Raw genomic sequence first — 13196 nt, 5'->3', positions numbered from 1 at the left:
TTGCAATCTGGGGTCAGTCATACCTTGTTTTTCCCTAGAGAGTCTCCTAGAAGATCCACCCTAGGCACTATTCTACCCTGTTCTTATCAGCGACAGCTACATTCTGAGGTGGACCAACACTAGATCATTTTTCTATTGACTGCTTGACCTACAACCAGTTTCCACTGCTGCCCTGATGAAACGTAGATTCCTTTGGCTGGCACTGTTGGTTTCCTGACACAACAGTGTAGCATTAGAAATGACCTGCTCAGAGCAAGGTAGGGGAGAAGGAAGGATATGACTAGAACTATATTCCCAAGTCCATCAAGCCCATCTCCCATCTGTAGTTCCTGGCTGTCATGGGTTGAATTATGTCCCCCCAAAAATGTGTGCATCAACTTGATTAGGCCATGATTCTCAGTATTCTGTAGTTGTCCTCCATTTTGTGATTTTAATTTTATGTTAAGAGGATTAGGGTTGGATTATAATACCACCCTTACTCAGGTCACCTCCCTGATCCAATGTAAAGGGAGTTTCCCTGGAGCGTGGCCTGCACCATCTTTTCGCTTTCAAAAGATAAAAAGGAAAGCGAGGTAAGCAGACAGTTGGGGACCTCACACCACCAAGAAAGCAGCGCCAGGAGCAGCGTGTGTCCTTTGGACATGAGGTTCCTGCACTGAGATGCTCCCAGACCAAGGGAGGAGACTGGTGACAACGATCTTTCTCCAGAGCCAACAGAGAGAGAAAGGCTTCCCCTGGACCTGGTGCCCTGAATTTGGACTTCTTGCCTACTGGACTGTAAACTTCTCTTAGTTAAAGCCACCCACTTGTGGTATTTCTGTTATAGCAGCACTAGATGACTAAGACATTCGCCCTCTCCCATCTCAGGCCTACTCACATCCAGACCCTACACCTTTTGCCTACTTGAAATGATGTTTGTGCCAGCTGCTGAGCATCTCTAAGACTGGTCCGTCACCATATTTCATGTTACATCCTGAAGGTTGGGTTTGGGAAAAATGCCCAGCAGCTTCCACTTATTCTTCATCTTACTCAGACTTGCTTTTTCTTTTGCAGATAACTTAATTATCTAACTATATGATTCTCTGGAATTGTAATTTTAAACTTTTATTCATGATTCCAGGCTTCAATGGTAATCAGCAGGTTGAGAGTATTTCAATTAGAAAAAATCAAATTAATTCTTTTTTTTTTTTTTTTAATAAGGAGGAAAAACTACTTATTCTTTACTCTTGGGAAGTACAAATTAGGTGGAATTCTTAAAATGAAAGGGACAATTATATCTCCCTCATCTATTTCATCCTCATGCCCCTCCCCCCCTCCTTTTCTGCTCTCTAAAGCCCAAGAAATTACTAGGGAAAGAAATCATTCCACATTTTATATTCCCCACTGAAGTTCTGCCGTAAATCATGCCCTTGGCATGGCTTATAGCTTAGAATACAAAGTTCTTTAAAGTAGCATGTTGGTATTAGATTTTAGGAGATAATAGGTGATGCCTTAGTTTTATTTATCTCATATTGATCATGGTCTCATTAAAAGGATGAAGGAAGCGGAACAGAATGTTTTTCCCTCTATCATCCCTCTCTTGTAGTTACCTATTCAAGCTTCAATCTACATGGGTTTTCCCTTATCAGGTATTTATTATGTTAGAATGTGTTTAATAAAATCTTAAAATTTGTCTCAAACATGAATTTCTAAGAATGCATGCAGAGTTCTGATTAGTTCAATCAAGGTATGTTTTAAGAAGGTCATATTCTTCACTTTCACAATTAAATTCAGAAACGGGAACCACTGGTGGAAAAGGTGGGAAAATTCTGGCTCAGACAGTTAAGTGCTCAACTACTAGCTGAAAGATTAGTGGTTTAAACTCACCCAGAGAGAGTTCTGGTGATGTTCTTCTGAAAGATCACAGCCTTGAAAACCCTATGGAGGAGGGGGAGCCAACACGGTGCCCTAGATTAACACACCATGCCATTCCTCTGCAGCAAAACCCTGAAAAACTAAGTAAAACAGATACAAATTGTCAATCCTGGAGCCCTAAGCATCAAATGAAGGAATAAAGAACTAGCTCAAACACTGAATGGAAGAATAAACTGATGGGAAACAGAGAAGAAGGAGAGATATGGAGTACAGGCCCCCTGCCAACTAACACAGCATAGCTTCAGCATCTTGGAACACAGCCAGCAACGACTCAAGACAAGGAGTACAGGAAGGCAACTTCACAGAGCTCCCAAAAAGGGACAGAGCAACCAGTAACCAGAGAAACACACTTTCCCATCCCTCACCCTTCTGATGAGTTGAAGCAAGAACCCCCCTTCCCATCCCAGCAGCTCTCACCACTGGGGTCCACAATAGGAGGCCCCTCCCAGCCCACCCCACCCCTGCCACCACATGGCTTTTTTTTTCCTACTTCTTTATTCCTTTCATTTCTTCCTACCACCTAGCCCCCTGTGCCACCTCTCTCCTTTCCTGCTAGTCTCTGCTGCATCACCATGGCCAGAGAACCAGTGGCCTGCTGCAGACCTGGGTCCACCTCGTTCCCACCCACCAGCTACCTCCATGCCACCATTTTTGTTTGTTTGCTTTGTTTTTCTTTTTTTCCTTTATTCCTTCTTTTTCTCCTTTCCACCTAGCCCCATATGCCACTTACCCCCTTTCCTGTCACCATGTCCTCCCAACACACTGCCATTTTTTTTCTTTTCTTTCATTTATTTCTCCTTACCACCAGCCCCCAGGTCCATCCCACCCCACATGACCCCCACCATGATGCCATTTTTTTCTCTCTTTTTAATTATTATTATTTTTCTTTTTATTTCCTTTTCTTTCTCTCTCACACCTAGTCCTGTACACCACCTGCCCTCTTTCCCTCCGGTCCCTGCCATGCCATTATGGCTATAGAGCCACCGAAAGCTGCTGCCCCAGGTCCGCCCTACCCCAATTCATTGGCCTCCACTACGCTGCCATTTTTTTTCCTTTCTTTCTCCCACCTAGCCCTGAACGTCACCTCCCCTCCCTTCCCACCATATTCATTCCACCCCCTTTCTGGTCCCCACCGTGACACCATGTTTCATCTCTTTTAAATTATTTCTTTGTTTCTTTCTTTGTTTCTATTTCTTACTTTTCTGTTTCCCACCCAGCCCTGTATGCCAACTACCCCACTTCCCACCAGCCCCCACCATACTGCTGTGGCTAGAAAGCCAACAACATGCTGGAACCCAGGGTCGGTCCCACCCCCACCCGCCAACTCCCATCCCAATGCCATTTTTTTCTTTCTCACTCCAACACAGCTATGTATGCCACCTCTCTCCCCTTTGTCATCATACCCTGCCATGCCACCACAACTAGAGAGCCACCAGCATGCTGGCCCGCTGCTGCCCTGGGTCTGTGCTGCCCTCACCTCCAGGCCTCCATTGCACCATCATTTTTTTTTTTCTGTTTTTCCTTTTATCCTCCCACCTAGCCCCGTACATCACCTCCCTTCTATTCCCACCAACACCTGGATCCTTGCTCCCCCTCTGCCTTCGTTAGCCACCATTCTTTTCTTTTTCTTCCTTTTCCTTCTCCCTCCCACCTAGCCCCATATGCCACCTCCCCCCTTCCCACCAGCCCCCACCATGCTACTGCAGCTAGAGAGACACCACCCCACCACCCTGGGTCTGCCCCACCATAATTCACCAGCCTCCACCACACCACCATTTTTTTCTCTTTTCTTTTCTTCCTTTTCTTTCTCTTTCCCACATAGCACTGTATGACACCACCCCTTCCCACCAGACCCTGTTGAACCACTGTGGGTAGAGTGCCACTGGCACACCAGCCCACCAATGCCCTGGGTTTTCCTCACCCCCACCCACTGGCCCTTACAACACAGCCATTTTTTTTCAATTGCTTTTTTTGTCTTTCTCCCTCCCACCTAGCCCTGTACACCACCTCCCCATCTTCCCACTGGACCTGCTGCACTGCCAGGGATACAGCATCCAGGTGCACAGGCCCGCTGCTACAGTGGCCCACACTGCCCCTCCCCTCCCACCACATGACCAGCTTCTGAACAGCGGAAAGTGAGCCCCTACCACACCCCATGAGACAACCCTGCCCATCTGGTGAGGGGTTGTAAACACTCCACACAACTGAACCAACGTCAGGAGGCAGACGACACCCGACCAGTCTGCCCTCAGTCACTTCACCAAAACAGTGTACACAGAAGTGAACTTGCCCTGCCTGCTGTTGTCCTGCCCTCCCAGACAAGGTGATGAGAGCTACTGTGCCCACAGATAAACAAACAGCAAAGCACACCTGGCTGGCCCAACCTGACATATCAAAACAAAACAAAAAAGCAGGATGAAACAAACAAACATACAATCAATAAATAATGTCTTAATGTCTCAGAATGGAAACCCTGGTGGCTTAGTGGTTAAGAGGTACATCTGCTAACCAAAAGGTCAGCAGTTCAAATCCAGCAGGCACTACTCGGAAACTGTATGGGGCAGTTCTACTCTGTCCTATAGGGTCACTATGAATCAGAATCAACTCAATGGCAGTGGGTAATGTCTCAGAGACAAAAGACAATATCAAACCATATTTAAAAAAAAAAAAAAACAGGCCAAAACGGCTCCAGCAAGTGACCAAAATAAAGAAAGAGATAACATTCTGTTAGAAGAAATGCCAGTGTAATTACCTGATATAGAATTCAAAAGACTAATATTTAGGAATCTCCAAGAGATTAGGAAAGAGGTCAAGGAAAACAGACAAAACCAAAGAAAAAAATAGACAAAATTCTGGAAAACACAGACAAAACCAACAAAAACATAGCTAAAATCAAGGAAAACACAGACAAAGCAATAGAAGAATTCAGGAAAATAATACAAGAACAAAACATCAAAATAAACAGTTAGAAATCATACAAAAATAGCAACTAGAAATCCAAAAGACAAACAAAAAAAATTCAGAAACGGAGAACTAAATAGAAGGTTTTAGAAGTAAATTTGAAACAATGGAAGACAGTACTAGTGAGATTAAGACAAATCCATGGATGCCACTTTGAAAAAAAAAATCAGAGAAAAGAATGAAGAAAACCTAAGAATTATGTGGAACACAATCAACAGCAAAATTTGCACATGATCGGAGTTCCAGAACAGGGGGAGAAAATGGAAAACACAGAGAATAAAGTTGAAGACTTGGTGGTAGAAAACTTCCCAAATATCATGAAAGATGAAAAGCTGACTATCCAAGAAGCTCAAGGAACCCCAGATAGCATAGACCACAAAAGAAAGGCACCAAGACATATGATAATCATACTTGCCAAAACCAAAGACAAAAAAAGAAGCCTGAGAGCATCTCAAGAAAAATAAAAAGTCAAATACAAAGGGAAACAATAAGACTAAACTCTGAGTACTAGGTAGAACCTATGCATGCAAGAAGGCAATGGGATGACACATAAAACCTTGAAAGACAGAAACTGCCAATCAAGAAAAATATATCCTGCAAAACTCTCTGTCAAATACAATGGTGAAATCAGGACATTTCCAGAAAAACAGAAATTAACGAAATTCATAAAAACCAAACCAAACTTACAAGAAATACTAAAGGGAGTCCTTTGCTTAGAGACCCAACGACATCAGACAACAATCAGAATCTAAGACATAGGACAGCATCAGCCAGATACCAACCTAGGTAAAGAACTCTCAATAATAAAGCAAACCTGAAAGACTTAAAACAGTAAACAGAGACATCAACTGTAAATGATGACAATGCCAAAACAATAAAAGCAGGAATAAATGGTATAGGTACAGAACTTCCAAATGGAAGGGAAGTTAAAGAGATATCAAGTAAGAAAAACTGATTTAAACTTAGGAAGATAAGGGTAAATTTCAAGGTAACCACAAAGAAAGCTACCAAACTTGCCCATCAAAATAAAAAGAAGAAAAACATAAAGACTCAGTAAACAAAAATCAGTAAAAGGAAAAGTAAGGGGAAAAAATACTTAGAAACTGAATAACTCCTTGCTTAAAAACAAAGGAATCAAAAATTTTCTAGAATCAAATGAGAATGAAAACACACCATACCAAAACCTTTGTGACACAGCAAAGGCAGTGCTCAGAGGTCAATTTATAGCAATAACTACACACATCAAAAAGAGGAAAAGGCCAAAATTAAAACGTTAGCCCTACGACTTGTACAAATAGAAAGAGAACAGCAAAAGTAGCCCACAGACACCAGAAGAAAGGAAATAATAAAGGTTAGAGCAGAAATAAATGAAATAGAGAACAGGAAAACAGAAAGAATCAACAAGACCAAAAATTTGTTTTTTGAAAAGATCTACATGATTGAAAAACCATTGGCCAAACTGAAAAAGGAAAACAGGAAAGGGGGCAAATAACCCAAATAAGAAATAAGATGGGGGACATTACAACAGACCCAACTGAAATAAAAAGAATCATAAGAGAATACTATGAAAAATTGTACTCCAAGAAATTCGAGAACCTAGAGAAATTGAAAAAAAATTCTAGAAACTCACTATCTACCTAAATCCACAGAAACTGAGACAGAAAATCGAACAGACCCATAACAAGAGAAGAGATGGAAGAGGTAATTTAAAAAAAAAAAAAAAACTCCCAACAACAAAAAAAGAAAGCCTTGACCCAAATGGCTTCATTGGAGAATTCTACTAAACACTCAGAGAGGAGCTCACACAAGTGCTACTCAAACTATTTCAGAGCATAGAAAAGGAAGGAGTACTCCTGAATTCATTCTATGAAGCCAGCATAATTGTGATACCAAAGCCAGGCAAAGACACCACAAAAAAAGAAAATTACAGACCAATATCTCTCATGAATATAGTTGCAAAAATTCTCAACAAAATTCTAGCCAATAGAATTCAGCATCATATCAAAAAATAATAGACCACAACCCAGTGGAATTTATACCATGTGTGCAAGGATGGTTCAACATTGTATCAATCAACATAATCTCTAATAGCTAATAATCAACATAATCGAAAAGAAGAAAGGAATCACATAATCATCTCAATCGAGGTAGAAAAGGCATTTGACAAAGTCCAACACCCAGTCTTGATAAAAACTCTCAATAAAATAGGAATGAAAGGGAAATTCCTCAACATAATAAAGGGCATCTATACAGAACCAACAGCCAGCATCAATCTCAATGGAGAGATGCTGAAAGCATTCCACCTGAGAATGGGAACAAGGCAAGGATGCCCTTTTTCACCACTCCTGTTTAATATTGTTCTGGAAGTCTTATCAAGAGCAATAAGAAAAAAAAAAAAGAAAGGGCATCCATGTTGGAAAGGAAGAAGTAAAACTATCCCTAGTAACAGATGATAATGATACTATATATAGAGCACTCTAAAGATTCCACAAGAAAATTACTGAAACTCATCAAAAGATTCAGCAGAGTACCAGGACACAAAATTGACATACAAAAATCAGTTGGATTCCTGTACACCAACAAAGAGAACTTTGAATAGGAAATAAGGAAAACAATACCATTTATAATAGCTCTTAAAAAGATAAAATACTTAGGAATAAATCTAACCAGGTATGTAAAATTCCCATACAAACAAAACTACAAAACACATTAAAAGAGACCTAAATAATGGAAAAACATACCATGCTTATGGAGAGGAAGACTCAACACTGTGAAAATGTCAATCCTACCCAAAGCAGTCTACAGATATAATGCAATCATGATCCAAATTCCAACAGAATTCTTTAACAAAATGGAAAAACTAATCATCAGCTTTACATGGAAAGGAAAGAGGCCCTGGATAAGCAAAGCGTCATTGAAGAAAAACAATGAAGTAGGAGGCCTCACACAATCTGATCTTAAAAAAAATTAAACAGCCATGGTAGTCAAAATAGCAGATACTGGTACAACGACAGACATATAGGCCAATGGAACAAAATTGAGAGCCCAGATGTAAATTCATTCATCTATAGTCAGCTGATATTTGACAAAGGCCCAAAGTCAATTAAAAAGGGAAAAGACAGCCTTTTTAACAAAGGATGCTGACAAAAATGGATTCCACCTGTAAAAAAAAAAAAAAAGAAACAGGACCCATACCTCACACCATACACAAAAGCTAACTCAAAATGGATCCAAGACCTAAATATAAAACCTAAAACTATAAAGATCATGGAAGAAAAATTAGGGACAATGCTAGAGGCCCTAATACACGGCATAAAGGGAGTACAAACCATAACTAACAATGCACAAACACCAGAAGAGAAACTAGATAGCTGGCAGCTCCTAAAAATTATACACTTATGCTCATCAAAAGACTTCACCAAAAGACTAAAAAGAGAACCTACAGACTGGGAAAAAATTTCTGGCTACGACATATTGGACAGGTGTCTAGTCTCTAAAATCGATAGAATACTTCAACACCTCAATAACAAAAAGGCAATCCAATTTAAAAATGGACGAAGGATATGAACAGACACCTCACCAAAGAATACATTCAGGAGGCTATCAGACACCTGAGGAAATGCTCGCAATTATTATCTATTAGAGAAAACCAAATCGAAACTACAATGAGATATTATATAACTGAGACATTACTAGTACTAAAAAACAAAAACAGAAAACAAATGTTGGAGACATTGCTGGGTGATTAGAATTCTTATGCACTGCTGGTGGGAATGTAAAATCATACAACCACTGTGGAAAATGATATGGTGCCCCTTAAAGAGCTAGAAATAGAAATATCGTACATTCCAGCAACCTCACTTCTAGGAATATACCCTAGGGAAACAAAAGCCATCACAAGAATAGACACACGCACACCCATGTTCATTGCAGCATTATTCACAATAGTAAAAAGATGGAAAAAAAATCTAAGTGCCCATCAACAGACGAATGGATTAAAAAATTATGGTACATATACACAGTGGAATGCTACTCAACTATAAAGAACAATGATGAATGAGTGAAACATCTCACGACATAGAAGAATCTGGAGGGAATTATACTGAGTGAAATAAGTCAACCACAAAAGCACAAATATTGAATGAGACCACTATTATAAAAATCCAAGAAAAGGTTTACACACAGAAAAAAACAATCTTTGATGGTTATGAAGGAGGGGAGGGGTGGAGAGGGGGAATCACTAGCTAAATAGTAGACGTGTTAACTTTGGTGAAAGAAAAGACAAAACACAATATAGGGGAAGTCGGCATAACTTGACTAAGGCAAAGTCATAGAAGCTTTTAGACACATCCAAAACCTAAACACCTTGAGGGACCGAGTTACTGGGGCTGAGGGCTGGGGACCATAGTCTCGGGGGACATCTAGGTCAACTGGCATAACATAGTTCATAAAGAAAATGTTATACATCCTACTTTGTTTTGTAGAACTGGGGTCTTAAAACTTGTGAGCAGCCATCTAAGATACAACTCTTGGTCCCATGCCGTTCAGAGCAAAGGAGAATGAAGAAAAGCAAAGACACAAGGGAAATATTAGTCCAGAGTACAAATGGACGACATGAACCATAGCCTCCACCAGCCTGAGCCCAGAAGAACTAAGTGACTTACCACCACCGACCTCTCTGACAGGGATCACAATAGAGGGTCTGGGACAGAGTAGGAAAAAAAATGCAGAAAAAATACAAATTTTAAAAAAAAAAAAGACCAGCCTTAATGGTCTGAAAGATTCTGGAGGAACCCCCAAGACAACGCCCCCAGACACCCTGAGGAGAACTGAAGCCATTCCTGATGTCTACCTTTCAGCCAAAGAATAGACAGTCTTGATGGCACAGTAGTTAAGAGCTATGGCTGCCAACCAAAAGATCAGCAGTTCAAATCCTCCAGCTGATCCTTGGAAACACTATGGGGCAGCTCTACTCTGTCCTATAGGGTCGCTGTGAGTTGGAATCGACATAAAGGTTTGGTTTTGGGTTTGGTTTGTAAAACAAACAATAACACACATGAGGAAAGTTCTTCTTAGCTCAGTCAAGTATATGAAACTAAGTGGGCAACACCTGCCCAAAACAAAGAAGGCAGGAAGAGACAGGAAAACTGGATGAATGGACAAGGGAAGCCTGGGATGAAAAGGAAAGGGTGAGTGCTGACAGAATACAGGAATTGCGAACTGTGTCACAAAACAACTCGTGTATAAATTTTTGAATGGGAAACTAATTTGCACTGTAAACCTTCACCTAAAGCACAATGAAATTAAAAAAAAAAAAAAAAAAACACCCTGTGGAGCAGTCCTACTCTGCACACATTGGGTGGCCATGAGTCAGAATTGATTCGACAGCAATTAACAACAATGGTAACTCTTTTCTTAACCCTACTCTCATTGTCATTTCTGCAGATGGCTGACAGCCTGTGTCTCAGATGAAAATCATTCTTTAATGGATGTTGTGTGAACTTATTGTAGGCCTGGCTGCCAACAATGTATTCTTATCTAAATAGGTAATGATTTACCATGTACAACTAAAACATTGCACTGTATTTAAAAATAACAATAATAATAAAATGAATCTTGAATCATTACATCTTTCATTTAGAAAAAATTCTCTGAGCAATGTTTTGAACAATGTGGCAACCTAGCGTACCAGATGGCTGTGATCTTTGTGGACAATGGAACTGGGCATTCAGTACTTCACTCTCCCAAGTCTTGGACTAAGGTAAAGTGTCCAGGCAATTTTAATGTCAACAATAACAATAGGATAACCCAACCATGACAACCCAAGATAACTGAGATAAAGAAAGAAAAGTTACAACTGGTGGCTCTATTACAAACAAACAAAAAAATGATCGTGAAATTTTGTGGGACTTTCAGTGGTACCTCTAGGGTTGGTGTCACCCACTACGGTAATTCATAGTGTCGCCCCTTACCCCCACGGACCTCCTCCATACCAGGCCAGATAGAATCCTTAGGAACATTTTTTGTAATAATGCTACTTGTAAATCGTAATTCCAGTATATCATTCAATGTAATGGCAATAGCAGTGACATAAACAACCAGCAAAATTATGTCTTTAAATTCCAATGTCATGCACACAGCTTAAATGTATTTACATTTACATAGTTTCATGTGGTTAAAGTGAAAATTCGTTAAGAAAACAGAATTAGAAGTAAAAACTTTTGAGAACTACATCGAATTATGTTTACTTTAACATTAAACTTTATCATTACATGAGAAACATTAATAGATTAGGCTTGCATAATCAATAAGGCCCAGGAAGTTGTAGATAAATGTAGGTGGAAATATATTCATCAATGAAATAATACATAAAAATGCACAGGAACAAACACACAAGCGTTTCAGTACTTAGTGAACATCTCAAGTAAACCAGAACTTTCCTTACTTTCCTGGCCTTCAAGCTGTGAACTTGTGAATAACTTCATAGAAGTCAATGTCTTTCACTAACTCACTTTTTAATGTGTTTTTATTTTTTTTAACTGTAATTCAACCTTAACCCTACAATTTCATTAAAGTCAGATATACATTTACGAGACAGTGATTTTTTTTTAAATTTTTGTTGTGCTTTAAGTGAAAGTTTACAAATCAAGTCAGTCTCTCATACAAAAATTAATATACACCTTGCTATATATCCCTAGTTGCTCTCCCCCTAATAAAACTGCACACTCCTATGACCTACTATGTGGTCTATTCATTCTACAGAATGTTCCATGTGCACTAGTAAAGAAAGTATACTTGCTCGCTGTTGGGTGGAATGTTCTGTATATGTCTGTGAGGTCAGGTTGGTTGATTGTGGCATTTAGATCTTCTGTGTCTTTAGCGAGCTTCTGTCTGGATGTTCTGTCCTTCACTAAAAGTGGTGTGTTGAAGTCTCCTACTATAATTGTGGAGCTGTCTATCTCCCTTTTCAATGCTGTTAGAATTCGTTTTATGTATCTTGCAGCCCTGTCATTGAGTGCATAAATATTTAATATGGTTATATCTTCCTGGTGTATTGTCCCTTTAATCATTATATAGTGTCCTTCCTTATCCTTTGTGGTGGATTTAACTTTTAAGGCTATTTTGTCATTTTTGATTGTTTGCTTGATACATTTTTTTCCATCCTTTGAGTTTTAGTTTGTTTTTGTCTCCAAGTCTAAAGTGTGTCTCTTGTAGGCAGCATATAGACAGATCGTGTTTTTTAATCCTTTCTGCCACTCTGTGTCTCTTTATTGGTGCCTTTAGTCCATTTACATTCAGGGTAATTGTGGATAGGTGTGAGTTTAGTGCTGTCATTTTCATGTCTTTTGTGTGTGTGTGTTTTTGTGTGTTGTTGACAGTTTCTTTTTCCCACTTAATTTTTTGTGCTTATCTTTACATATTGTCTTTTCATCGTATTCATTGTTGCTGATTTTGTTTCTGCTGAGTCTCTATTTTGTTTCTTATATTTTATGTTGATGAGTAGGATTGTTAGTCTCCTTTGTGGTTATCTTTTTATCCCTATTTTTCTAAGTTTAAACCTAACTTTTATTTCTTTATAACTCCTCATCTTCCTCTCTGTATGAAAGATCTGTGACATTTCTTGGTCCCTCCTTATTGTTTTAATGTTATCTTCTTTTACCTAAAAACATCACTGTTTCCCTGTTTTGAGCATTTTTTAATCTTGATTTATTTTTCTGATTTCCCTATCTGGGTTGACATCTGATTGCTCTGTCCGGTGTTCTAGTCTTGGATTGATACCTGATATTATTGATTTTCTAACCAAAGAACTCCCTTTAGTATTTCTTGTAGTTTTGGTTTCATTTTTACAAATTCCCTAAACTTCTGTTTATCTGGAAATATCCTAATTTCACCTTCATATTTCAGAGAGTTTTGGTGGATATATGATTCTTGGTTGGCAATTTTTTTCCTTCAGTACTTTATATAAGTTATCCCATTGCCTTCTTGCCTGCATGGTTTCTGCCAAGCAGTCCGAGCCAATCCTTATTGTCTCTCCTTTGTAGATGACTTTTCGTTTATCCCTACCTGCTCTTGAAATTCTCTCTTTATCTTTGGTTTTGGCAAGTTTGATTATAATATGTCTTGGTGACTTTCTTTTAACGTCTAGCTTATGTGGTGTTCAATGAGCATCTTGGATACATATCTTCTCATCTTTCACAATATCAGGGAAGGTTTCTGCCAACAAATCTTCAAGAATTTTCTCTGTATTTTCTGTTATCCCTCCCTGTTCTGGTAATCTAATCACTCACAGGTTATTTCTCTTGCTAGAGTCCCATATGATT

The sequence above is a fragment of the Elephas maximus genome, chromosome 20, assembly GCF_024166365.1.
Source record: "Elephas maximus indicus isolate mEleMax1 chromosome 20, mEleMax1 primary haplotype, whole genome shotgun sequence".
Taxonomy (NCBI): domain Eukaryota; kingdom Metazoa; phylum Chordata; class Mammalia; order Proboscidea; family Elephantidae; genus Elephas; species Elephas maximus.
The sequence above is the reverse complement of the archived record's forward strand: the minus strand, read 5'-3'. Positions refer to the sequence as shown.